We start from the raw sequence: 27,678 nt of genomic DNA on the forward strand, positions 1-27,678 counted from the left end.
TTTTTGGACCAATTGTGGATCTCCATAGGCGGGGTTTTGACAGCTCAGGCCAAGATCTGGATGAGAGAGGGGGGAGAGAAAAAAAAGGAAGGTGTCGGAAGCATCAGCAGTAAGAAAACATGTCAACAGAATCAAATATTAACCAATGACAGCGGGAAAGGGCTGGAAATCCCCACCCACTGGAACGGCTCAGTCCCCAACACCGGGCTCCCTTGCATTTCCTTGCCGGCTTGTGGGAACCAGTCTGCCCGGAGGGTGGTCGCCTAGTGGCCCCAGGTGGGGCAAGTTTAATGCTCGGCCCGTTTTATAGCACCGGGTTTACACATGTAAAATCTGCTCTTCCCTGACCTTTTATTCCATAGTTACCTATACCTACAGTGGGATACGGGCACATAAGTCTGCTTTCCCCCAGCCCACTTATCTCATACACCTGCTTTCACCCCACTCACCCACATATCCAACTGTTAAACTATTCGCCTATTCTATCTATTATCTATCTATATATCTATCATCTATCTATCGTCTGTCTATCTATCTATCTATCTATCTATCTATCTATCTATCTATCTATCTATCTACGTATCTATCTATCATCTATCTATCTATCTATCTATCTATCATCTATCTATCTATTTATCATCTATCTATCTATCTATCTATCATTTATCTATCTATATGTTTATCATCTAAGAATGTTTGCCTATTTTTCCCTATTTATATTATGTATCCGATCTGTTCATATATTAGCCTATAATTCCATAAAACTTACCTTTTGCCACAACTACATTTTGTATATTTATCAGTCAATTGTTAAATATATGCATTATTCCCTCTATCTACCTAGTTATGGTCATTCCTATATATTCAGTCCTTTGTCTGCCTACCTACCTGCCCGTATACGCATACAGTATGCCAGTTTAAATATGTTAGAGGGTTAGAAGTTGCCCCCGCAGGCCCCCCAGGTCCATGTATAATGGACTGTAAGGGAATGGGCTAAACCCTGTGCTGAGGAGCAAGATGCATATAAACTGGCTAGAGGTGGGGCCCAACATGCATTAAATACAGGGCATGTTTGCTTGTATGAAAACCTCCCTGGCTGGCACACACTGAGGGGATAGGCTGTTGCTTTCTGTCTGCCTTGTTGCTGTGTGTGGGTGCAGCACTGCTGCCGTACCTGCCTAGGGTGACTGATCTGGGCGCTGTAGGGCATCGCCGCTTTAAATTCAGCCCCTGAGGTCATGTGCAGAGTTCAGCTCGGATCGGAGCATTCGTGAGCCGGGGAGCAGCACAAGTGTGTGGATTTCCAGAATTATAGCCCAAGCCTGGGGTGAGTGACTGCCACTAAACCTTGGTACGTTGCCATTCTATTTCATTCTTTCTACAGTTCATTCCACTGCCTGCAACATTGCTCTGATCCCCCACTTCCTACATGCGCTATATTGCGCCTTAATTATGCCAAGCGCTACTTCTGTACAATGCTAGTAACAGAAATTACACGGGGGGGCTGGCATGATGCTTAATTGTTTCCGCAGCAGAATTGTAATGTGACTGCTCTTAGGAGAGACAAAGGCAAGTGACACATTTGGTGTGTGTGTGTGGGGGGGGGATAATTACAGGTTGTGTTGGGCTTATACCCCCTGTGACCAGGAAGCCTCTCACCCCACTGCTTAGTCTGTTCTGCTGTCAGTGATTGTAACATTTCACACACTCACATACACATACACACTCACATACACACACATACAAACGGGCTCGTCCATTTATAGATCTGTTCTGATTAACTGGGGCTCAGTTTGTTAAAGAGCCGCTTGGCGCCAGTCTGCTGACGTCTCACAATAAGACCCGTCTCTTGTCACTTCATATTTACCCAAAAAATCTTCAAACAGCGCCCTCCGAACGCTGGGATCCCTGCTCAGGAACTGAGGGGAAATGTGTGTCAGCTGCACCCTCCTCATCCCATTCAGTCCAATGGGAGGGATCCCAACTGGCTCATCTGCTCCTTTAGCTGCCCCAGCAATGCAATACACGAGAGCCGTCTCTCTCCTGGGAATAGATTGGAACCTGCTCCTTCTGGCCCGCAATGTGTGGGATCCCACCGTGTAATCGCAGGGCCACCCCTCTGCCCAATAATACAATATAATGTATAATGGGCGTTTATATATCACGATACATAAAGAAATCACGTTGAAAATAACAAATAATGTTGTATATTTCTTATTTTGATACACACGTGCTCCTAGATAGTGTATAGGCCTGGCCAGTGCTACCTGTAGTCTATTTCTGTCGCTCACCTGGCTATGGCGCCCTGCCATTACCCTATGCAAACACTCTCAGACTGACAAGGGCGTGAATGCTAAACACAAGCAGACTCCAGTGTGATGAGTCAATCTCCATAAAGATAAGCCTTATCCTCAATCTGCCGCCTGTAGCAAGACTCAGGGCGCCCTCTTCCCTGCTCGTGTGGCTAGGCATGTCGGCACGCAGGGGGTTAAACAGGGATGTCGCTAACAGTGTAAGCCATAATATAATGTTTAGGGGCTGATCGGCGGATTCTCCATTCTATGTTCCATGTGGGAGCAGGGACATGACATCTTATCCGAAGAGACACAAGACGCTCCATGCGGGGTCCATCTGCTCAGCACATTTGTATTGATAACACAATTTAGTTTACATGGCAACACAAGATCCCCCTGATTGGGGACTACTTTCATATCTTGTCTTTTTCCTTTCTAACTGAATTATTTACAATGTAAAGGCTGCCCTTCTTGTCACATACAAGGGAGATAAGGCGGTGTGTAAGCCTGCCCTGCTCATGGAGCATATGGGAGAGGGAGACAGATAGGCATCAATGTGTCATCTCCTCTCTGGGTGTCACTGGCCCTTCGCCCTGGCTGTGGCGCCACTAGGGAATCAAGTCGTGGCCACTAAAGTGGGATCAGGGCGAGCTCACTGCATTGTGTATTTGCAGGATGCTTTCTGTGCTGGGGCCTAATTGGGTTTATGGAGAATTCCTTTAATACACTTGGAGATTAACAAAGGTTTCTAGAATTCTATGCTAGCCGCAGGTTTCCCAGCCTATTTGGCAACAGGATGAGGGATAATTAATCTAGGAGTGTCAGGATAGCATGGAAAATGTAACGATTAATAGTATCATTTCCTACATTTGTCAGACAAGCTTGGAAAACTTATAGGTGAAATTAACATGTAGTCATTGGGAAACTACAGTTCCCAGCCGCCTCAATTAGTCTGCAGTTACCCTCAGCTACTGTTGTGTTTGCCTTGTATGTGCTTATATGTGTGTGTATGTGTACAAAATTACACACATATACAAATAACAGACACTCTTGCAAGGTTGTGCTACATACACATACACATACACCCTTACTCTTTTGCTACTTGCTTCCTACTGTAGTATAGTCAAAATATCCGAATCAATGTATTTTTTTTAGCACAAAATGTACTTGAGTTATGAATATGTGCTTTACAAGGTCTTTGAGTGTATGTATGTTTCACTGTGTGCATATGTCTGTAAAAAAGTGTGTGTGTCTATTATGGGGAGGCTCTATTTATTTCTGAGTATGGACTTGTCTGTGTGTATATATGGGTATGTGTATATATATATATATATATATATATATATATATATGTTTGTGTATGTATAAATATATGTGTGTTTGTGAGTGGGTGTGTGGTTTAAGTTAGTAGCAGTTTATTTCATTTATGTGTAGATACCTGCTGCTAGTGGTCAGTAAGGGCCATGTTTGTAATAATAAGCAAAGCTTGTAGGGGACGCAGATCTCCAGAGGAGGATACACAGGCCAGTAATATAGCCTAGGAGCTTAGCTAAGTGTGCAACTGATAGCTCCATAATCTAATTTTCTCCACAACTGATGTAATATTTGAAGCATGTACAATCTTTATAAAATATTGAAGGCATCAATTCGCTGCACCTAGTCAGAATCATGTATTATGTACCAGCTGCACTGTACTGAAGGTCTTCCTATAAGCTGCCTCCGCTGTCATTAATGGAAGGAGGCCATACACACCTATTTTTTGGAATACTAATTATTTACTAATTTGGAGAGGTGAAATAAAAACAAGCGCTGAACAGTAAAAGAATGCAAGCGAATGATGTCTTGCTTTTCATCTCCACTTAGTAATCTTTTGCCTTAACTATCTCCATTTATCAACCTCTTATCTTTTTCTCCTTACTCTCTAAACTATTAATCTATTGCATGTCTGTGTATTCTGTTTCTCACTCCATCAATCTGTGGATATATATTAACGTTGAACTATTTCGTCGTCCATGAAACTGGCAATCGAATACTCTTTTATAGATCTCAGAAATTGAAAATCTATCTTTTCTGATCTATGTATCTACAAGCTGGCTATGTCTGTTATCAGTTATCTGTATAATAAAATATATTAGTGAGCAATCACTTTATTTATATACTAATTATGTATTTGCTGTCTATCAACGCAACTTAATAATTATCTGTACCTATAGATCGATTGAGCGATCAAACAATCTATCATCTATCTGCTATTTATTTCGCTATCTTCTGTGTCAAGATAAAATCAGTACATCGGGTTTCTATCTTTATGTCTACTATAATTGTAATTTTCTTTTCTGCGTATTTACCCTTTCTTCAGATAACTCTCCTAGGCCCTGCCATTATAGGGGGAAAGTTCCTTGGCCAGTAGAGGCTGATGGCAGCTGTGGGTGTATGGAGGCCTGAAAGCCTAGAGCAAAGGCAAGTAGCCTGGGAGTGGGCAGTGCCCTGTGAGGCTAATTGGTGCCAAGGAGGCAAGGGAAGTTGATTGGTGCCAAGGAGGCAAGGGAAGTTGATAGAAAAAAGCAGAGAGTGAGGAGGTGCCGGGCTTGTGCTAGTCCCCTCTCTCTCCCTTTCATCTCTGCCCATCTTTTCTCATCATCACTGGGCTATTTTTAGTCTGGAGACTCAGGCCTTGGCGCCAGGCCGTTTAGGAGCTGTCAGAGTTGCTCATATTCCCCATGTGACACGGAGCGCTCCTTCTCGGCCTTGCGCACAGGCAGAGCCTCCTGAGCCGGCAGTTGGGCAGCAAATGCAATTTGCTCTTCTCCATTGCTGGGTTGTCAATGTGACCTCAGCCAGCAGGGCTGCTGGTATCCTGTCCTGTCCACTTAGACAAATTGCAATTGATTGACGAGAAATAACAATTCTCACAAGGAGCAAAGCCTCCCCGACCCCTGGCTTCTCCTCCCTCTGCTAAACCTCTACTAAACATGGGATCTGGCTCAGTGCTCACCAGAGGAAATAAAAGCAAATCTCCCAAATCGTTCAGGCCATAGCCTACTGGCAGGAACACGAACCTCCTGCGGTCTATTTACATAATCCTCTTGTATCAGCCTCATCGAAAATGTCCCATTAGAAAACACAAGTATTTAAATAAATATGTTTTGGAAAGGCTGTAAAAAATATCCTGCTTTTCTGTTCCCGGTTAAAGTGAAAACGGCATCACAGTTCAATCTGCTTGTGCCAGGCTTGCAGGGTGCCCATGTCTCCATAGATCTGCTTCTCCTGAACATACCTTATGTTAGCAAAGCTAAACTAGCAATCGTGCAACTGGTTATAGTCTGAGTAAGTGGTCTGACCATATCTTACTGGGCCCCACAATAAAAATAAATTCAGGGTCCAGTTAAGTTTGGGACCAAGGCATACACTGAAACTATTTATTAGTCAATGCCCCCCTGGATACTTTCGAGGTCCCCAGCAGTTGGGTCCCCTATATTTACACTTCTAGACTTCAAGCCAATGATTCATCTAGTGCTGGCAAGTTTTGCAGTATTAAATAAGCACAAACCTGCCATAAAGAGAGCGTAGAGGACACTCTTTTGTGGCTGTCTATGTATCTATTTTCTCTTTCTTTGGGGGGGGGGGTGGTGTCTGTGTATATGTCAGAAAATTAGGAGGAGAGAGAGAAAGAGGAGTGAGCCAAAAGCTCAAAGGTGAACTATGTATATTACTGACTTTATATCCATATGTATCTTTTTAACAGCAGAAACTGTTGCAACAAGATAGATAAAGGATAGATAGGTGAGAGATAGACTGATGCTTGATGTATATTGAAGCTATAGAAATAGAGAAAGAAAACATAAGAATTCAAAGAAATGTGGTGTATGTATTTTTATATTTGTCTTTTTTGTGCTCAGCAAACAGTATAATTCATGTACAACCCTTTCTAATACATTTCATTTATACAGACAGAAAGCTCAATAGCTTGCAAGGGACAGACAACATTGTCCCCACTTGCACCTAAAAGGTTAATGCACTTTGGCAAATGGCTCTCACTGTTGAAGAGATAGTTGTTCTTATCTGTGGCCCCATTGTCCTTATTTATGTACAAGATCTAACAATTTCTCCTTATTGATTTGAGTAGAAATGTGTGTGATTCTTTTGCACCCCTCCCTGAAAAACTCTACCTGAAAGGCCAATCTGCCGAGCCTGGAGGGTTTGCTGGGATCTTAGGAAAGGCAATTTGGTCAGCATGAAAGAAAGCACAGGCCAACAGGTGCAGTTCCGCTTGCTTATCTGTATTGTTACCTATATATCCATTGTTTCCTTCGTGAGATATACAGGGACACAGGGGGCTTTGTACCAAGCAGCCCTAGCATAGCCCTAATTAACAGGTGTCATTGCCTGTGAATCGGGGTCTTTCTTTCATTCTGAAATATCCTTCCAACTAAGATCAAGTTTAGACTTTATGTAGGATAATGTAAACTTTTGGAGACATAGCTATTGATTTACTGGACGCCACAAAAAATATACAGCACCATACATCATATATACATCCTCTTTTCAATGCAAGTAATCTGGATACAATTTCACCTTTCTGTGGAATTTTCGATTCCTTTTGGGTTTAATCCACCCCAGCCACACAAAGTACACTGTTTCAGGAGTGTTTGGGATTGAGTTTAATTTGTTTTCTGTTGCAAGGAAGCAGGGGTGTTTAGACGTCTACCCTTTCTGCTTTATGGAAGGCACAGGTCTAGGTATTTCAAGAGTCAATGTAATCTTTGCTATAAATATTTTACCTTGTAAAGACCAGAGGTGATATGGCTTCTTTTTATAGTTATTTTAGTAAGTACATAGAAAGATTACTTGCTGCTTTATATTTGCTTAAATGTTTGATCTTTTCAAAACATTTCCCCCTTTCCCCAAACTTCAAATATACATTGGAATTACTTCCTCTGCTTTCATTAAGGAGATGAGGAAGAATATGTTTTCTAAAGACACAGAAATTATCTCCTTAGGACTGACTAAGCTGATTATTAAAAAAAATGCGGGGTTTTCTGAAACAGGGATTAGTGTTCTTTCTTTAAGTTTAATTGCAAGTATAAATATTTGCGGCTGTGGCTGCGGAAGAAGCTATGGCGTTATAGTGTTACACTTGAAATAAACATACAATTTTCAAAGTGCACATACTACAGAGTGAAATCAGCTGTAAACCTGAGCATTCGACATTTAGTGTGGATGTAATCAAACATTTCAACACGCAGAAATTATTAGTTTAGTTCATATTCGGGAAGATACTTTGCCCAAAATAAACTAATGCAAATATTGTAAAATTCAGCTTGCAGACATTTTTGCTTTTGAAATAAACGCCAACCTTTGCCTTTGTGTGTGCAACATTAATTCCATTTGTGGACAGATTCTATCGTGAATTAAACACATTTACATTGTCAGGATTTCTACTGAGCAAAAAAATGTTAACACAAAATACACAAATTACTGGACGAAATAAGAGTAATGTACTTTCTACCTGAACAAGCACACTGTTCAGTTTAGTGTAGATGAGCAATTGCACTTTTGGTGTAGGATAAATAGCACATTTGTGAGGCAGACATTATACTAATAGCTTCTACGGTTAAACTTTCCTAAAAGTTTTCTCTATCAACAAGAAACCCTCATCTATCGAACAATCTATCTACATCCAGGTACAGTTTAGTGTACAGCGAAGGATTGATACAAGAACCACAGATAAAAGATTTTTGGGGGAAAAAGTTTGCAATAATGGGTGTAAATGAACATAATGGGAATGTCACAATCTTGACTTCATTTTTGAAACTACTTTCTTCGTAGCGCCTGCCAAATAATCTCATTCCTTTGTATCTTAATGCAAAAAATTAATCGCCTTTGCATATGTTTTGTCTTAATAAACTGATAGTCGCCAAGATTTACCTGTCACCACAAGCGTAGGTTTATAATACACTCGCTTTCTATATTGTACCCTGCATTACATGAGGTTCTCATTTACTATATGATTCTGCATCGCCTGCCTTACCTGCCTAATAACCTCACAGCTAAACGAATCGTCCAACACAATTTCAGGTCTTTTCGTGGTTCTAACATGGAACCAGAGAGGGCGCTAGCGGTCGCAAATTAAAGCTACACCCCTGTGTTATAACCTACAATATGTATTACCGGCGCAACTCATTTACTGATTTGCGTCCCTTGTATTGTGGTCACTAGCGCAGTTTTTGTAATCAGTATGGAACATATAATTTGTCCTTTGCTGTGTTTACCACTAAAGAATAGAGAGTAAATACAGCATGAGTCCATTATTTTGATAATGTCATTTTCGTAGTACACAAGTTACCAGTGCTGCTCTCAGTTCAGCAAATGTTCTATATCTCGTTCACCGATTGCCATATTTCACAGGCAGTTTGGATCTCATTTTGATCAGCTGTAGTGGTGTCTGATAACTATTAACAGCCAGGGGAACATGATTTCTGGAGATTATTCGACACGTGTATATATGTATATATCGATAACATATAGACTCGTCAGAGACCCTGCAGAGAGGGACAAAAAACAACATTTGTTGTTGGAATTTTCAAACTATACGCAAACTATTCACGGCCATTTACATAATGTTGTGGATGATACCAAAAGAAAAAGAAAACTAAAAGTAGGAAGATACAAAGATAACACAATGAAGTAGAATAGAAACTACAGAAAGTAGAAGGCAGAGGAGAAATCATTGTCAGGTAATAGGTAAGTGAAGAGACAGGAAGAGATATAAGAAATATTGTGCACAGAAAAGTATTCTGTTAATAAACAGATATGATAGATAGATGATAGATGATAGATAGATTGTAGATAGATAGATAGATAGATAGATAGATAGATAGATAGATAGATAGATAGATAGATATAGATAGATAGATAAATTGGTCAAGATAAATAAATGATAGATTTAAATAGACCAGGCCAGAGCCCATCACTGATTTTTTACATAAATGCCTATACAGAGCCTTAAGTGTGATCTTTTTCTATTTTTGTATTCACTCGGTGATTTTGTGTAGCTGATTTTATGCATGTGTGTGCTTCGGAATAGGCCAATATAATTTTAAAAGTCAAGGGTTCTGAATTTCATACAGTGTTATCAATTGCAAATAAATCTTATTGCAACATGGGGAGACACTGTCCCCAGAGGGTCTCAAATAAGTCATAATCTACCCCATCCCTTCCTTGTTTTTTATATGCCTTGCCACTGTTTGTGAACTGAGCTGCTAAGTAGAAAGTGGTGTTTGCGAGAGGGGAAGAAAAAAAGGATAAAAAATAATTCTACTGTTTATATGTATATATTTGTGTGTGTGTTTGTGGGGGGGGGGGCTGCACTGCTGAGACATCTGCAATAATGGTCTTTGGATTTAGGAAATAGGCTGAAGTAAGCTAAACTGGACGCCGTACCGTGAGCTGCCCAGATTGCTCTATGTTTAGGCTAAAGGCTGGTCCAGCTCAAGACACAGTGGCATAACTCAGCAGAGGTAAAGGGGTTTATTTGCAAAGTCTGGGCAGCAGCAGTACTGTATTGTCCATAATGACAGAGATGATATCTTGTAAATGACCAGGATAGCCTGAGAATAGAAAACATATTATTTTTTCTGGCAGCACATCTAGCAGGCTGTATAAAATCGTTGTTTTCCACACTCCTCTGGATACACATTACCCCCACTCTTTCCCAATTCTCCCTCTCTTCTTTGATCATTGAGCTCTGACCTTGTTCTCAACAGTCCAGCAGGTTGATTGATTTTCAATTACAAAGTCTTCACTGAGTTGGGACTAAATTAACCCCTTTTCGTGTGTATGTATGTATTTTTCTGTTATTTGTACTTGCCCAGTCCGTTGATACAGATATATCTATTAACCTCCCCCGGGTAACCCAACAAAGGCACCATTTCTTATAGGAGTAGAACCTATTCATTATGAACTGTAATACATAACAATAATTGAGTTTGCCCCGTCAACTTTTTGAAAGCTATTTTTCTTATACCTCATTATATTCAAAATATTAAAATGCTATTAACGAAACAAGGGTTTAAAAAAAAAGTGGTTTGCAGAATGTTTAAATCACGTCTATAATTGTTTGTCATCTAAATTCCACCAAATGCATAAAGTTAGTTGTTTATGGCAGCAGACCCTGACCCGGTTGAGAGAGTTTAAAACCGAATTTATTTTGGTCTAAAAAAAGTGTTTGAAAGGATTGTTTACACCATTTGTTGCTAAGCAACTCACCATTGTGACCCAGCATAAGTCATAATGTTTAATTCTACCAGATATTATTCTGCAAGGAATCCTCCCATTAATGGAAATAGTTAACCAAGCCATAGCTACCATACATCTTGCTGAGTTTATATGTAAACTATTGCACTATATGCTTTGTGTCCTGCAAAATAAAAGTTGGCTGCTTTCTAAACTATAAACATGTAAGCTGTGTATTTTCTCTCAATATTAATGTGGGTCGCTGAACCTATAAAGTAGAAATATTTATCAAACATTAGGGGCCACACACAAACACCAGTTACATCTACACAGCTTTGAAAGAGGTTTTCTTTATATACACATAGAAAATGTATTTAGAATCCGGGAGGGATTTACCAAGTGCATTCAGTAGACTATTGTGTTTACTGCAACAGTATCCTTTAATTAAAAAAAGGATTATTTTTAGCAAAATCATAATAAATGTTTTCACTGGGATATTAGAGGGTTAAAAACAATCTTAAAGCAGTTGTTAAAAGTTGCAGACGAGTTGAAGTACAGTCATTAAAAGTGGGTGAAAATATTTCTTTTACAAAGAAGTCCTTCCTCTATGGGTTTTCTGAAAGAAAACTGGTAAAGGCATAAAAACCCTGTTGCCTCTCAATAAATAAAAAAAGAGAAAAAAAAACAACGAATTCAGAATAGTTTCCTTAGTTTCCTGACAAACATAAGAAGGCGAAGGGGACATTGTCGGTGTATAGGGACTGCTGCAGTGCTCAGGGGAACAAATGGTAGGGGCTAGAATAGATTTGTTCCTCTCTAGGGCTGTAAGAGAGGCTCCTAAGATTGTCCCCTAATCATTTTCATAGGTTGTTGGAAGCACAGCTTGCAGTCAGAGGCAGCCTTACTAACAGGATGGATAAATTGATTGAGTTTCCTGCTCCAGATCTACAGAGACAAGTAGCCCCTGTTGTTTCATCGCTTTGCGTTGCACCAGGATTGATTCACCGTTTTGCCACAAGACTGTTTCATCGTTTTGCCCTATGGCTTTTTCATCACTGTTCCTTTGCCCCATAATTATTTCAGCGCTTTGTTTTGCCTTATAATCAGAGGGAGGACGAATTTAACCCTTAACGTTCGGCGCAGAGCCCCAGGATGAAAGCACTTCCAGATGGGGAAGCTGCCAATCTGATTTAACATGAATAAATAATCGGCTAAAATAGATACAGGTGCAAGATTTCTCCCAGAGTGTCAGTTTTCAGGTCTATTTTTAATCACACTTGTCTTTCCTTCCTATTTCATTATCTGACTTCCAGGTCCCTCCCTAATGTAATTAAGGTTTGGGAATTCTTAAACTTCTGCCAATACAGAGAGAGGTGGTTAGACAGATATATGGTTAGACAGGCAGATAGACTGCCAGATAAGAGACCCACAAACAGATAATTATTTTTATATGAAAGTAGAGAAATCATTACTGCAGGAGATCATGGAATTTAACCCCTTCGGCGCGCTGTTTTGCAACTGCACACGCTTTCAGTGCTACTGGCTTTAGCGATCAATATAGGCAGCACTCAGCTCCAGCCTGGCCGTGCCTTCCCCTCCCAGCCCCCTTGCCTTGCACTGATCTAATGCTGCTCAGAACCAGTCATCATTATTAATTGGCTTCCTCTGCAAGCTAAGGTGCTAGGGGCGAATTAGGGGCAGCCAGCTCCCTGGGGTGCCATTAGCTGTGTCGGTGATGTAATGAGGGATTTTATTTAAAGTGACCCGCTATGAAATGGTTAATTACATGCCTGGGTTTAATTGGGGATATCGGTATGGGCAGTAATGAGGATGGATATTCCTTTGCGCGGTTAAAATCCTTCGATTCCCCAGACAAGTGAATCGTTTCCTTAACTCGTTCATTTTAGCATTCCCAGAACAGAGCTTGCTATGCCAGAGAGGCGAGATTAGACAGGGAGTTAAAGCTGGTCCCGGGGATCCCTGACTGACCTGCCCCCAGCTCACACACCGTTTCCTTCTAGAGCTGCGAGCGCTTTAGCGCCGGCCCAGACGCAGCGTTACACTCCGGGGCCTCCAGCTCTCTGTGCTTAGAGCCCTCAGGCACCGGGCAGCTTCCTGCACATGTGAGGGCAGGTGTAGGCGGCTGAATGGCATCTGTTCCGATCAGGGCCACTGGCCACATACAGATGATTAGTATGGGAACTACTTTTTGTAAAAGTTAGCCGTCCCTACATACACACACTCAAATTTGTGCATCTGATATTTTTCCTTGAAAGAATAGCATCCAAGCTTTTTCATCGAAGTTAATTTGTAGAGAAGTTCAGTTTCATTTTGCATGTAATAAATACCACATAAATGTCAACCCTACTGGGACCAGATATGTGGTACCCCCCCTCCATGAGATTCACGGATCATTGCAGTTGATCTGGGTGCTAAACAGCAGCAGGGTCCCCCCTTTGTACCAAATGTAAAAAAAAATGTAAAACAAATAAATGAACGTTTCCTCTTTTCTGTAGTTCATTACCCAGAGCCAGGATTGTGTTCTAAGGATTTCTGGGGATGACTTGATAATGACAGGAGTTTTCCTTGCTATATTATTTATTAGTTCCACATTACCCTGCATATTATTCTTTATTAATTTGTTCCACATTACCCTGCATATTATTCTATAATAATGTGTTCCACATTACCCTTATTATTATTCTGTTTTAACTTGTTCCACATCACCCTGGGTTGTATTCAAACTGCTGAGAACACCAACAACAACAGATTACAAATTCACAGCACTATTTGCAATTATGGAGTTTTAAATATGAAAACTAAAATGATGTGTAGAGATGCAGTATACCTAAAGCATATTGTCTGACACAGTAGTCCACATTTTACAAAATAGACATGTTATAATTTCTGCTATATTATACACAGTCACTAAAGGATAGAAAAATAGATGGAAATACATTATAGATTGATATTTATAAAACAAAGATAAACTACACACATACTGACATACATATATACAAAGACAGGTAGAAACAGATTGGTTACCAAATTAATAAAGGGGTTGGATAAAGTGGCTATCATGGTAGGTTGGTTTGTTCCAGTGTGTAACAGAGTTTGGGACCCAGTCCTGAACAACCTGGTGAAGACAAATGTTAAATTATTAAGTATGGTGTATGCAAGCAGGCCTTAAATTTATGTAAAGCCTTGCATAACTTTTTATACCTTTTGCTCTGCTCATAAAGAGCCTAAAATATGTAGACTGATATTACCTGTTAACACAACTAAGTAACTCACAATAAGGTATATGATTTAATTATGAATCCTGCATATACAGAATACAGATAAACAGAATATTTTTCCCATGCCTGGAGCTTATGTAGTACCTGAGATACACATACCTATAATGCATTGTAATAATAATAATAATAATAATAGTAGTGCACGAAATCCAGGATTTATTTAATATTCACTTGAACCCCAGGACATATCAGATTGGGCCAAATACTTTATTGTTTAACCAGACCAAATCAGAGTCACCAATGCCATGTAAACGTAGTAAATGATTGTTTTGCTGATGCAATTATTTTAATTTGGTCAAACCTGAATATGCATATTAGGGTTTGGATCCAGTTCAAATCATTTGTTTAGGCTTTGGCCAAATCCAATTGTCATGGATTCAGAGCTTTGCTAGTTAAATACCACAAGGATTACTTTTTGGCATTGCCCAATTAAAGAATTTTAAAAAGCAATGATATTTTATCCCATTTCGGGACCGGAAAAATGATTGCATAAAAATGGCCTTTAGCGAATCGTATGCCATATATCAGATCTCTGTTTATGGGAGCTGTCATGTTGTCTATATATTTTTAACAACCTTCTAATTCTTATCCCCTTTTTTGTCTTGGAAAAAAATTCTTCTGGATCCTCAGTAAAATCTTGTTTGCTAAAGGCCCTGTGTATTCTGTCATGACTGGGACTTCATGCACAAACACATAGGGACACTGGCGTAGCTAAAAGCTACTGTGCCCCAGATCAAAACCATTTAAGGGTCCCCTAACATATAGAATAAGATGGTATTTACAAACATATGTTGGATCTAATTATTCAGTGCCCCTCTGCAAGCCACTGTGTCTCTCACTTACCTCTTAGATAGACACTTGGCCAGAATTTTTTAGGGTCCTAACTCATTTAGCAGTGTCATCTATCCATCATAATGAATAAATAATACATTTGCTATTTTCTTAAAAATCTTTACATTAACAATCAAAAATAACTAATCAGAAAATTATGTAGCACCATTTAGCCAGATTTCTATATAAAATCTATTTTGCCGTTTCAGACACCATAATGCATTCAGGTAGAAGAGGCCACTAGGTTTTTAATAATGCAAGCATTACGGGCTGTTTATTTCCCTGAAGCAACTAAACAGTTGTGTATAAAATATTATTCATAGCCTTCTCAATTCCATCCAAAAAAGACATTAACTTTAATAAGGAACATGCACCTAAAATGAGTTAAGCACATTTAAAAGAAAAATTACAGTCTGCATTTCTTTTGTAAAACTGTCAAGATGAAGTAGCTGGAAGGATCCATTTCCTTTTCAACAGGGGCTGTTTTGTTTATCTCATTAAATAGATTGGGTTGCATTTATTTGCCAAAGACTAAATCATAGAGGGCCTGATAGCACCCATCTTCAAGCTTCAGCAATATAAAAACGCAAAAGCAAATGCTTATTTGCTTTTATGATATAACAACTTTAGGTGCTGGCTCCTCCCAGATACATCATTTTTGCTATAAGAGGATGTAAATTCTCCATAAAATTATTCCATATAATTGTTAAACTCTTCAAAGTTGGTGCCCTCAACGAATTACGGAAGCAAAAGAAATCTCAATTGAAAATGTAGCCTATAGGTGCTATGCCAGTAATATTACACTGTGATATAATATCATACTGGGATATATAATTCTCTTTAGGCAATTGGAAGTTTGGTAAATGGTTAATGGAGAATGAAGGACTGAGTGTGCACAGGGCAGGCAGGATCCTCATTGGCAGATCCTCTGGCATAAATTAGGTTAATAGCCTTTGAGACCTTGGGAAAAAGTTTTATGGGACAATGCTGCTTTAAATACAATCATGATATGTCCAGGTATGTTGGGGGTTATAGTCCAGCAACTAATTGGTTGCTATGGATTACAGCAGCTAGTATTTACTGGATTATTACATTCCCCCATTTGTGTTTTTAGCTCTACAGTCACAGAAAACAAAATTCGAAATAGATGCCTCAAGGTTGCTTAGCAACAGCATCTCCGCTTATATTTGTATTTTGAACAGGTCATAAAAATATACTGCACCTTTAAATGTTTCAATGATAGGGGGAATGTTTTCTAAATCCTCTGCTTCTTTATAGTCTCGCAGGGTTTGTGTGTCAGTAGCTCTGAATCATACTTCCTCCTTTCTACTCAAAGCTGGAATGCAAATGTTCCCAAACCAATCACCCTGCACATTCCTGTGTCTTTGGGTTACAGGTGTCCATAGTACAAACCAAGTCTCTCCTTCCGTCTATAGGTTCCCAGGGGTGGGCATTAGAAAGCCCCAGATACAACTATGGCTCACTTAGTGTGCACACACGTGGCATTTTGTTAAGGAATATTCCCTAAATCTTGCTTTTGTTTTAGACATATTCTGCAAGAGTGGAAAGCTTTCAAACAGACAATGATCCTCCTGAACCAGCCGCCCCCTTCAGTTTTATCTCTAAAGGAAGCTCCTGTCTGATTCTCAAGACAGTGTCTGGATGCAAGTTAAATTGGATCTCCCTGAGCTTAATGCTTTCCAGATTTTACACCTAAAGTCACAATTCACCATTGAAGAGATGCAGGAAGAGGTAAAGTAAAGTCTACTCTGCCAGCTCTTTGTGGAGAAATAAACAGGTTTCGCCTGAAATCTTTAGTAAACTTTTACCACAACACCCAGTTATATTTTTGACAGAATGCTCACAGCACAGGAGCATACTCCAGGGAAGTTCCACAATTAAAATACAAATTACAATTAGTAATGTGTGTGTTACAATGTAGCTCTACTGTTAAATTCAGAGATGTTTGAAACCACAAAGAAGTTCTGTAGTCACATAAAGCAAGGCTGTCTAGCCAGATGCTCGTGGGCTGGATGTGGCCCTTCAAGTGATAAATGTGGCCCCCAGACAGCCCCATGAGCTCAACTGACCTCTTTATATGTAATCATAATTTTATTATAATGCAGCCCCCTAGGTATGGCATGTTAGAAGCTTAGGCTATCCTGCTGTCTCCAGTTACTGCTTCAGTGTTATCCAATCTGACACTCAAGGTTACAGATGACTGTTCATGGGCATGCTCGTCATCATGATGAGTAAGCACAGAACTCCGCTTCCCAGACAATGGGCAATTTAAGAGAAACATACAGAACTTATGGAGGGGAGCTGCTTAGAAATAAAAAAGGAATCTGTTTCTAAAATATAGGCTGCTTTTATGTTAAATAATTTTACAATATTCCAGTACATAAATATAAAGAAATTAAGATATTTGAAGTTCTATTTACAGAGGAGAATAAACCGCAAAAAAAAATATTTTCTTAATGTTTTTATAAAGGTTTCCAAATTCACTTTGAAAAGACAATTTATCCTCAGAATCTAATAATGTATGTATATTTTTATTGTGCCTTGCTACTTGTATACACAGCCCTCTACATGCCATACAGTAAAAGTACATACAGGGGTAACAAATATTGCCTTGTATATACAGTGACAAAGACTAAGTGCCGGAAAGAGAATACATTAGGTCACTGCCCCATATAACTTAAAATCTAAATGGGTGTTTAAATTACAGGCACATAACTGCAGCTATTCACAAGGTTGGGGCATTTTTTATTTGAATATATGGATTTAATGACTATTTAAAGTTATTTACACTCATATTGCCTCTTTTTTACATTAGTTCAATGAATATGGCTTGTGCTGAACATACTTTTTGCCTTTTGCTTTAATTAAGAATTAAGTATTTTTTGTTATTCCTGTGCTAAAAGACAAAATGTAAAATAGACTTTCTGTCCCTATGAGCAGATCAAAACAAATCGGCAGTCCACAGAGAAGAACTCTGTATACATAATCCCATCTCTTCCTCCAGCTGCAGTCTGTAAGGCTGTGAGATAAGGAGCAGCTCATTATACAGAGGACTTCACAGTTAGCTGTTGATTTGCTTTTACCGTGCATGTAGGGACAGGAAGTATAATGTGACTTTAGTTTCATTTTAAATCACAGAAACCCATATGTTTATTTGTTCAAATTTGTCTGCACCCAGAGATCTTGAGAACAATGGTGAATGAAGAAAAACACGGATTAAGACCTATTTGTTTCAAATACAGCAGACTTATGGGGAGGAACCGAACTAATTAACCCATGCTGTGCCATTAAGGGGGAACAAACTGCATTCAAAGCACTCATGGAAGCAGTTGTGGGTACGTATCCTAAGAAAACACAAACCCCGTAAAAACATGTTTTTCCTTTAATAGTGCAGGGAATCCTGTCTATAAGAAATACCATGCCACCATCTCACTGACCACAAGAGTAGGCAATGTTTTCTGTCCCTAGACTGTCTTTAGGCCATGCATAGTGCATTGTAACTCCCTACTTCTTTGGAATGGTATTGGAAGTTCTAAAACAGATGAGGCACAGAGAGTTTTTAACATGAACAAATAAATGTATGGAGGGGGTTTATCTTCAGACATTAGTGAACAATCTAAAGAACTGTAGCATGTCAGAGAGACAACTGATCAACAGCAACTGGGCTATAGGGGATTTTGCATTCACGCTGGAAGCAATCAGTCTGAGTGTATTTCAGAAGTGGATTTTGTGTGTTTTGATATCTGGCATATTGGCTTTAGTTTTCAATATTTGATCAGTTTTACAAAAAATAATATATATGCTTATTATGTAGTGTTGCTAGGGATTATTTCTATTGGAGAAATCTCTGTGAATCCATCTTGAAGTTTCTGTCATTCTTTGGAGAACTGGGGAGTGCAAAAGGAAGAGTATTAGGGAAGCTTTATAGTGTTAGGCTACGGACTGATTTCAGGGAATGTAGCTTTTGTGTTTTTCAGTATGTGGAAAAATGCCCAATCTTGCCCCTGCTGCCTTGGTTTTTTAAGTGCTGTAGAGCATTTTCAGGCAGCAAATGGCTTGTATCTGGCTGGCAGCCATTATCCGTTCAACTAATAGCTGATTAGGTAAATGAATTTATTCATATATAATTTTACCTCAATCATAGCAAACCAAAAGAAGGAGGAAAGTGCACACTTTAGTTTTCTTCAGAATCTCCAAAATAATAATAATTTGGTTGTGAATTTGCCCTTTAATGTGCAACTGTCATCCTGATTTTTTGCACCTGAATTCCTAATGTGTTTTTCACTCAAGAATACACACAGCACAACTCCCAAAACCAATTTCACTACATGATATTCATTTAATTTGCTTTCCATTTGTGACCTGTAATATGTATGATGTTTCTATAAAACATAAATGCCAACATATATAAAACGTATACATTTAGAGAAAGGAGGGCAGGAATGCACTTGCTAACTACTTACGTGGAATTTTATTGCAGATTAGTGCCCTTCATCAAGTATCTTTTGATAAATAACATTATATATTTAACCAATTTACAGTTCATACATTTACTGCAAACCAGCAAATAAAAACATGCCCTTGATATTTACTTCTGTGGCCCTGACCATAAATACATTGACCTGTTTTATTATTAGAGCATCCATTGGCCTTAACCACACTTCCTAAACATAAATATAAGGGAAGTGACACGACTGCAGAAAGAAGAGCAGAATCCTTATATATTTTGGTGGCAGCTGACTGAAAAAGTATATAAAGGTTAAGCCTACTATTCTTTTTATACCAGTTCTTGTATATCTAATTTCAAGATATCGTTAGCGATAAAGACTCCCTGTATCTTAGCCCTGGTGATTTTAACCAGCTCAAACCTTACCTTATTCTTCCCAGACCACACCCTTGCTCCACCCAACCCCATCTGGGTTTAAATATTTAAGGTTTACAGGTCTGTAGACATCTGCCAGTACTCAGTAGCACAGACAGACTGGATTAGTGGGAAGGCCACAAACGCCTTGCCCATAGCAAGTTGCAACAGATTTGTAAGTGATAAAACTGACATTGATAAAGTGATAAAACAGATTTGTACGTGATAAAACTTTGAAAGCCATGTGTTCATATACTTTGGCTTCAACTTTTACTACTTGTGGATGCAGCTGCAAGGGGAGAATAGTGAAGTGTTTCTGCCACCAAACTGGTGAGGGTGGTACTAGCCTAAAAAAATATTCCTCATTAACTTACATACACACACAACTTCTTTTACCACGGAGTTCACTGGGGTTTTTTCCCAGTCTCCCGCCAGCACAGTCTGCCCCTGCCAAAAAAATATGGAGAGAAGTTTTGTCAGTCATGTTTATCCACAGGGCAAGAATCAGCCTGGTGTGACTGTAGCCTATGCAACATTACGGAAGTGCTAAAGAAGCCCCGTAGTTTCTCCAACACATAATGTGATCCATTTATAAAGTATAAGGTATTGAGGTATTAGTTTTTGAATTATTTGCTCTATTCTTTGTTGCTTTCAAATGGGGGATCAATGACCCCAGCAGCCCAAAACTATTGCTCTGTGAAACTACAGGTTTATTGTTACTATTACTATTTACAACTTATTTTTATATTCAGGTCCTTTCCTAATCATATACCAGTCTTTCATTCAAACCATTGAAAATTGTATCAGAAAATTACTCTCTACATCAGGGATCCCCAACCTTTTATACACATGGAAAAAGTGCTGGAGAGCAACACAAGCCTGACAAAAGTTCTGGGTGTGCCAAATTAGAGCTATGATTGGCTATTTGATAACCCCTGTGTGGACTAGCAACAGAAAGCTCTGTTTGGCATTATATTTGGTCTTTATGCAACCAAAATTTGCCTCCAAGCCAGAAATTGAAAAATAAGCACCTGCTTTGAGGCCACTGGGAGCAACATCAAAGGGGTTGGTGAGCAACACGTTGCTCCTGAGCCAATGGTCAGGGATCACTGCTCTACATCATAATGAATGTTAACAACCCCTTTAAGGCACAAAACTTCTAAGACATCCTCAACAACAAATTGGCATAAGTGCACAATTGTTCCTTGATAACGGTAGGTGTATATAATGTATATAATGCATAACACTTACCGACTGTCAACACTTACCGACTGCCTAGCCTGTGCTAGCCTGTGGGGCTGATTTACTAACCCACGAATCCGAATGGGAAAAATTCCAATTGGAAAACGAACATTTTGCGACTTTTTTGTGTTTTTTGTGATTTTTTCGTTGCCGTTACGACTTTTTCGTAAATTGTCGCAACTTTTTCGTAACCATTACGACTTGCGCGAATTGTCGCGACTTTTTCGTAGCCATTACGATTTGCTCGTATCTTGTCGCGACTTTTTCATATTGAGAGCTCGTAAGCTGCGAGCAAAACTTTCAGACTTAGCATGATTTTGGAAGCCTCCCATAGGACTCAATGGCACTCTGTAGCTCCAACCTGGCCCAAGAAAAGTCACGATACTGAAGCTTGAATGAATCCGAAACTTTCGTACTCGGCGCGAAGGCTACGAAAAAGTCGTGACAATTCACGCAAGTCGGAACGCTACGAAAAAGTCGCGACAATTTACGAAAAAATCGCAAAATACCGATCATTACGAAAAAAACACATTCGGACGCCTTCAGACCATTCGTGGATTAGTAAATCAGCCCCTGTGTGTCTGCAGCTTGGTGGGTGATACAGGTTGTCTTGCATGATGCTTTGGAAACTTTCTGGTGGCATTTAATATCACATCTGGCTCCAGCTTTAAAGGTGGCAACCCTATCAACTGTTTAATACCAATCTTAAGTAAAGAAAGTAATTTAGAGTTAATTAGTCAACAGGATGTAATGGTGAGTCTGTTTTCAGTTAAGAATAATAATTATGCTGTATTAAAGTTATTAGAATAATACAAGGAAATGGCACATTTTGAGATAAAATAACAGACATCCAACTTATGAGCCCTTCTCTGCAACGCCAAGCATCTTGGGGAGTAGGAGAGCACTAGTGAGGTGAGAACAGTCAGTTCTGAATAGAAAAACAAGCATTAGGATTTAAACAGATACATCAAAATCAGTGTCGGGCTGACGCTAATCTGGAGCCAAATTATTTTATAATATTAAAGTGCCCTTGACTGGTAACTGATATGATATGGCATTTGTAGTAGATAAAACTGGATTTCCCTCTTACTGTACTTCATTGCAGAGAAATTTTGCAGTAAATAAATATGCAGGAAAACAGTCTAATTTCTGTGTTACATTATTCCCAGGGAGCTTCCACAAACATTATTGGGGATATTATATGAGCTTAGTATTGGCTAAAGATATTGTAGCCTTTTACACCTTCTATTGAAAAAGACCTAATTAGAAACAAGCATAATAATAAGGGAAACAGACTCATCACCTGCCTGGGAGCCAAGAGTATAGACGACTCTGTGAGCAAAATGAGCAAATTTACAGTATATATTCAGTATATAAGATCATATTTTTATGTTAAGAAACTGAAATGGGGTCAATAATTATTTTGGTGCCACAGGGGTACTTCATTTTATTTGGCTTAATCATTTTGCTGCTTTTCACCACTCCATGTGCACTGAGTACACCACTTTTCATTAGTTTCTGTCAGAAACAGCAATAGTCATACAGGGGCATTTTTATAATCCATGTTCTCAGCTGGAGGGCAGTGGTAGTAAAAACACCCATGTATATAAGCATTATAGAATAAGCAGTATAGTGCACAAAAGGGGTGCAGGCTTGGCTTTTCTACTTGACTGTCATGATGTGCATGTAGAAGCCCCTGAAGCCGATACTTATTGTATGCCTCAAGCAGGCCATTAAAGGAACAACAATTGGCACAAGGACAGGCTACCCTGTGAAAGGACTATATGTATTGCACACTGATGGGCGCAGTTTTCTGCTTGCACCAAGTGTTGACAGATAATCCCTTATACCATCATCTAAGCCTTTAATTTTTTCTTATAATTTCTTATAACTACCATGTAGTTTGCTTTATTCATAGAAGTTTGTGATATGTATACCTTAACTGCATAAAAGATAGAGAGAAAGTTAAAGCAAAAGTGCCACAAATTAGGACTCGATATGAAAGCTTACAGGAAAATATCCATGACAAGTGGCCATGCTAGCATTTGTTCATTTCCATGCAAATGAAAATATGGTGCAGAGAGGAGATGATAAATATGTTCCATGTTAAAAAAAACAGCCCTTTGCCACCCAGAAAATGCAGAATAAAGTAAGTCAATTCTATTTTGCAATATAAGATAAATATGCAGTTAATGTTTCAGTTAGAACCTCAGTTCATTTTCATGGTCGCCACCTTACTTATCCATAATTGTTTGCAGTTGTGAATTTAACACATTTTTTTCACTTTTACTTTAGAAGTCATTCATCAGCGTCCCCTGAATGAAAGCCTGAGACAAATGTTAAATAAATCTTTTAAAAAGTCTTTAATTGACATTTTCCTATTGATTCATTTGGAATATGTTTCCTCACTATTTTGGTATACTTTCTAAAAGTGATTTTAGAAATGTAACAAATATTTTTAATTCAGCACAGTTATATATTAAGGGGCTGATTTTTTTTACTTATTTTAATTTCTTTTGGAAAAAAAAATAATGATGTATTTTTTAATATATATTTTCCTATTTTCCTATATTTTCCTATTTTCATATTATTATTGCTGATTCTTATGAATGTAAAAATGCCGGACATTTTCAATAGGTGTCTGTTCTAAAGAATGTTTGCATGCCACATTTCATAAAATCTTGTTTTGGAAAAAAACTCAACCATAAGTAAGTCTGCCACTAGTATTTTGCAGTTTTACCATAGAAACAAAATTAGTAGCTAAAGTTATGAGGAATAGAGCACTATATGCAATAGAGCTAATCAATATAATTGTCTTTGTTGTTGAAACTATTGCAGATGACCACATAATCATTCCCAAAACATTATGGTTCTGTATTACAGCGCTGCACTGTGTTGACACTCAGTAGGGCTCATTTATTATCACAGGAGCTAACTGCCTATAACAAACCATTCAGCAATTAGCTGTGAACAGTCTATTACAAGTTGGAAAATTAAACAAGGATTTGATTGGTTGCTATGGGTAACTGCACTGGTTCAATGTAGCAGCCATGTTCATAAATTAGCCTCAGTGGATTCATGGATATCTGTTAGGAGGGTGGAATTATGGGGGCATAGGGTATGGTCTTTTTGCAGCCTTGTTCCTCTTGTGGCTGCTTATTTCCGAATATCTCCTACAGTATCCTGTGCCTGAAATAAACAAGGCATCTCAGCCTGAGTATGATTTAGAGAGGGTTGCCACCACATGCACATATTATTAATACAGGAAAAAAAAGCTAAAAGCAGAATTTAATACCTAGCCCTCTAGCATCAGCTTATATGACAGACCAACCTCATTTTCTGCTTGATGATTTGTGGCCACTCCTAAGCTTAACTTCTTAACAGCTGCCCAGGGCACACTGAGCATGTGCATGTCACTGACACTCCTAAAAAAAAATCCAAGATTTGGAGCTCTTGTGACAACTGTAAAGTCCTGGATCATTCATGTTATAGAGATGCTGAATATTTAGGCTGGTTCAGTAAGTTCAGTATATAAAATATGGCATTTCTCTGTGGAATTATTAATTGAGCACTTTCCCATCCTGTTGTATCTTAAACAGCTAATGACAGTGCAAGGAACTGATTATTTGTTCAGATGTCAATTTCTTCTATTAGTTTAAAATCTAAAAAATAAAACTTAGAAAATAATTTATGACCAACTTTTTGCTAAGGGCAAACTTCACCAGCTTTTGCATTAGTGCAGAGCTATGATATCATAGACAGCTCATGACTATGCAAGATGGTCTGCAGGGAACCAAACAGCGCTTGTAATAAATCATATGTAGTTCTCCCATTTACAACATCATGCCTATAGATTCTTTCTCTGAATGCACACATTCAATAAGTAACAAATAGTTTATGTTACACAGGTTACAATTATGCCTACATGTTTCAGTGTTTGCTTTAAATTACAGATACAGTGCATGTCAATTAAATTCCCAAACCATGGCCAAAACATAACAATAAATTCAGCATGATGCATATTGTATTCATTACAGACTAGTTAATGGGATTATATCCAAATGATGTAACAATCTAGTGATTCCGTGGCTTGCCTTTGAAATATATAGTAGTATGGTGGGCATATTTAAGTGGCAGATAAAAAAAATATCATATAATAATTACTTATTTCTGGTTAGATAGACCATGTATGTTAGTGGTAGGTCATGCTCATGCCATGGGTGATGTTTTATTTATGGATCCAGGTACCCCTCATTTTATCCTTCACTTTACATAAGTTCTAATTAATGTTACATTTTACAAAGCAACCAATTAGATATTTTAGTTCATTACACAGGCACCGTTACTGGGTGGCATGACATAACCAGCTACATGAAAGGAACACAATTCTAATAACCAGTACCTTACAAATGCAATATGTCTCCTATGTGTCACATAAACCCACCCCTGGGTTGTTCCCCTTAGGAACTTATTAAGGCTTGTGCTCATTTATACACAGGGCAAATTTGCCCATTTATAATGAAAATATGCTCTTTTATACACAGGGCAAATTTGCCCTACTCAGTAACTCACATCAACTAGAGATTTATTTTGCCGATTGTGTTACTGCACTGAACTACCTAATGTGTGAGTAAAGTCAGTTGTAATGTGAACATATTTTTCATATTTTTCATTTGTTAGAAATATAGTGGCAGCCAGTGCAATGCAAAGGTAAAGCAATCACAATACCACAGATGAGGATGAGTCCAGCAAATTAATTGTAGGGGTATGCTACAGACCCCCTTATGTAAGTAAAGAGGAAGAGGCTCTGCTCCTGTTGCAAATAGGAACAGTTTAGAAACTTGTTGCATGACAATTTGATGTCACAAAGAAGAACCAATCAGAAATCATGCTATACTGGATCCAGTGATCTCTAACAACCCAGAACCTATAGCAATTGCACAAGTAGTACAACCCCTAGGTAATAGTGACAACCATGTTATCTCATTAGGGGACTGATTTATCAAAAATTGAGTTAGCATTTTTTCTCAATATGAGAAAAATGCAGACATGAAAAAAGTGGAAATATTCAAGATATATTACAGAAAAAACTGCAAAAAAGTTGCTAGAAAAAACTGGAAAGGTAAGTGTTGGGTGCAAGGACCCCTGAAACGCCCCTGCCACCAATCACTATATCTGTAGGTACAATGAAAACAGATCAGACCAAGTTACTTTCCTTTACTCTTGAGAGTGGTAAAGACGAACTTTACCCATTGCAATAATTTAAAAAATTGCTTCCCTAATATTATATAAATATTTAAAATATCCACTTAGCAGATTTACCAGGATGAGTTGTGCCTCTGGAGGGCACACCAATAAGAACCATATTCCCTAACCTTTGTTCATGCTATTTTTGCAGGGTACACTAATAATGTTTTTAAAATACACCAAAAAAAAAACCCCTACCTTATTGGTGTTTGATTAAAGTGTAAAAATCTGGACAGTGATCTCTGTATGCTTAATAACAGCAATTGTTCAACTATTTAGTGTTTGCAGAAAGGATTCTGACCAGAGACTCCTGTTGCTTCTTTAATTATGTTGGGCCTACAGGGAGAAGTATGAAATGCTACAGGGGAGGTCTTAGGAAGATTCCTGTCTTTAGATCAGGAATGTTGGGTGCACAAAAGGCAACTAAGAATAATTTTCTGTAGGGAGTAAACTGCATTTCTTATCTGGTATCTGTATTTTTTCTCTCCCTGCACCATCAGTAGAGCATATTAGAAACTTTATTTTCTCATCCTCTTTTGACAAAGCAAAAAATGCTAGTTATTTTCCCCATAAAAAAATACAGGGAATTTAAATATTGCTATGCCTATCAAGCAGAAGTGCATTCTGTGTGTTTTTAAACCAGTTCTGTCCCTTTAAAGAGCTGCTCTCTAATGGTTTTCTCCCTTAAGTATATAATGATGTTATGCACCGGGTTTATCCATCAGTCGATTTATCTAAGGTATCTGTGTGTATGTGGGGGCAGAACCCACATTAATTTTCTTTATTAGGATTTATTGCATTTTTGGAATGAAACATTTCACCTCTATGATAATGATAGGCCAACATCTGTTTTCCTTTTACAAATCTTGATAAGACCTCAGAATATTGTTTTCTTTTTATTTTTTCTCGCTCTCTTTCTTCTTCCTTAGGAGGAATATGACCGGAACAGCTGCTCTGATGTGGTGTCTTCGCAGAAGTTTCATTTCAGTGCTGCAATATGATGACCATTCAAAGATGAATTATTTAAAAAGTAAACAAAGGAGGCCAGCTACAGGTTTAAGCCTTTCTTAGTGCTATTAAAAAGCTAATGATGGAAAATACTTTCTAACATCATTCAACTTAATACATAACAGGCAGTGTTTGTACACTCAGACCATGGCTTGATAAATTTTACATGTGATTTATTTCCTCTGTTGACTTTGAACCATGCATAAGAATGAAAACACTGTACTATTAAACGTTTTAAGTGTTGGCTTACATTTTGTATTAAGTAGTCAGTTCATATAAAAACCAGAACTTAGCAAGTATGGGCTCATGTTAACTTCTATACAAGTTGCTGCTAGACATAGAAATAGCACAAGGATATTAAATTCCCTTTGAAAAGATGACCATAGATTTGCTGGCCTTAAGGTATTTGACTGACTGCTCAGCGGGCCAAACTGTAGTAGGGCCATGCATGTATATGGCCAAATACAACAGTTTTATTAGTTTAGTGGTGGTGGCCCACACAATTAGAGGTAGAAAAGAACTGTGGTTCCTCTCTTCCTAATCTGCTAATGTACCATGCATTCGCCAACAATGTACATATTCACACTATACACACTATGTAACATAATGACAGTACTGGGTCAATCACCAACACTTGGGG

At 38.5% G+C, this 27,678-nt stretch overlaps 1 long non-coding RNA gene across 1 annotated transcript; it reads left to right on the forward strand.

Moving 5' to 3' along the window:
- Positions 1-658: 658 nt before the first annotated feature.
- On the forward strand, positions 659-27,287 carry LOC101731542. The gene is made up of 4 exons (XR_208289.4): positions 659-1,351; positions 16,206-16,411; positions 17,859-18,015; positions 26,960-27,287. It is a non-coding gene; the product is annotated as an uncharacterized LOC101731542 (long non-coding RNA).
- Positions 27,288-27,678: the final 391 nt, after the last annotated feature.

Source organism: Xenopus tropicalis, chromosome 2, assembly GCF_000004195.4.
Source record: "Xenopus tropicalis strain Nigerian chromosome 2, UCB_Xtro_10.0, whole genome shotgun sequence".
In the NCBI taxonomy this organism is placed as follows: Eukaryota; Metazoa; Chordata; class Amphibia; order Anura; family Pipidae; genus Xenopus; species Xenopus tropicalis.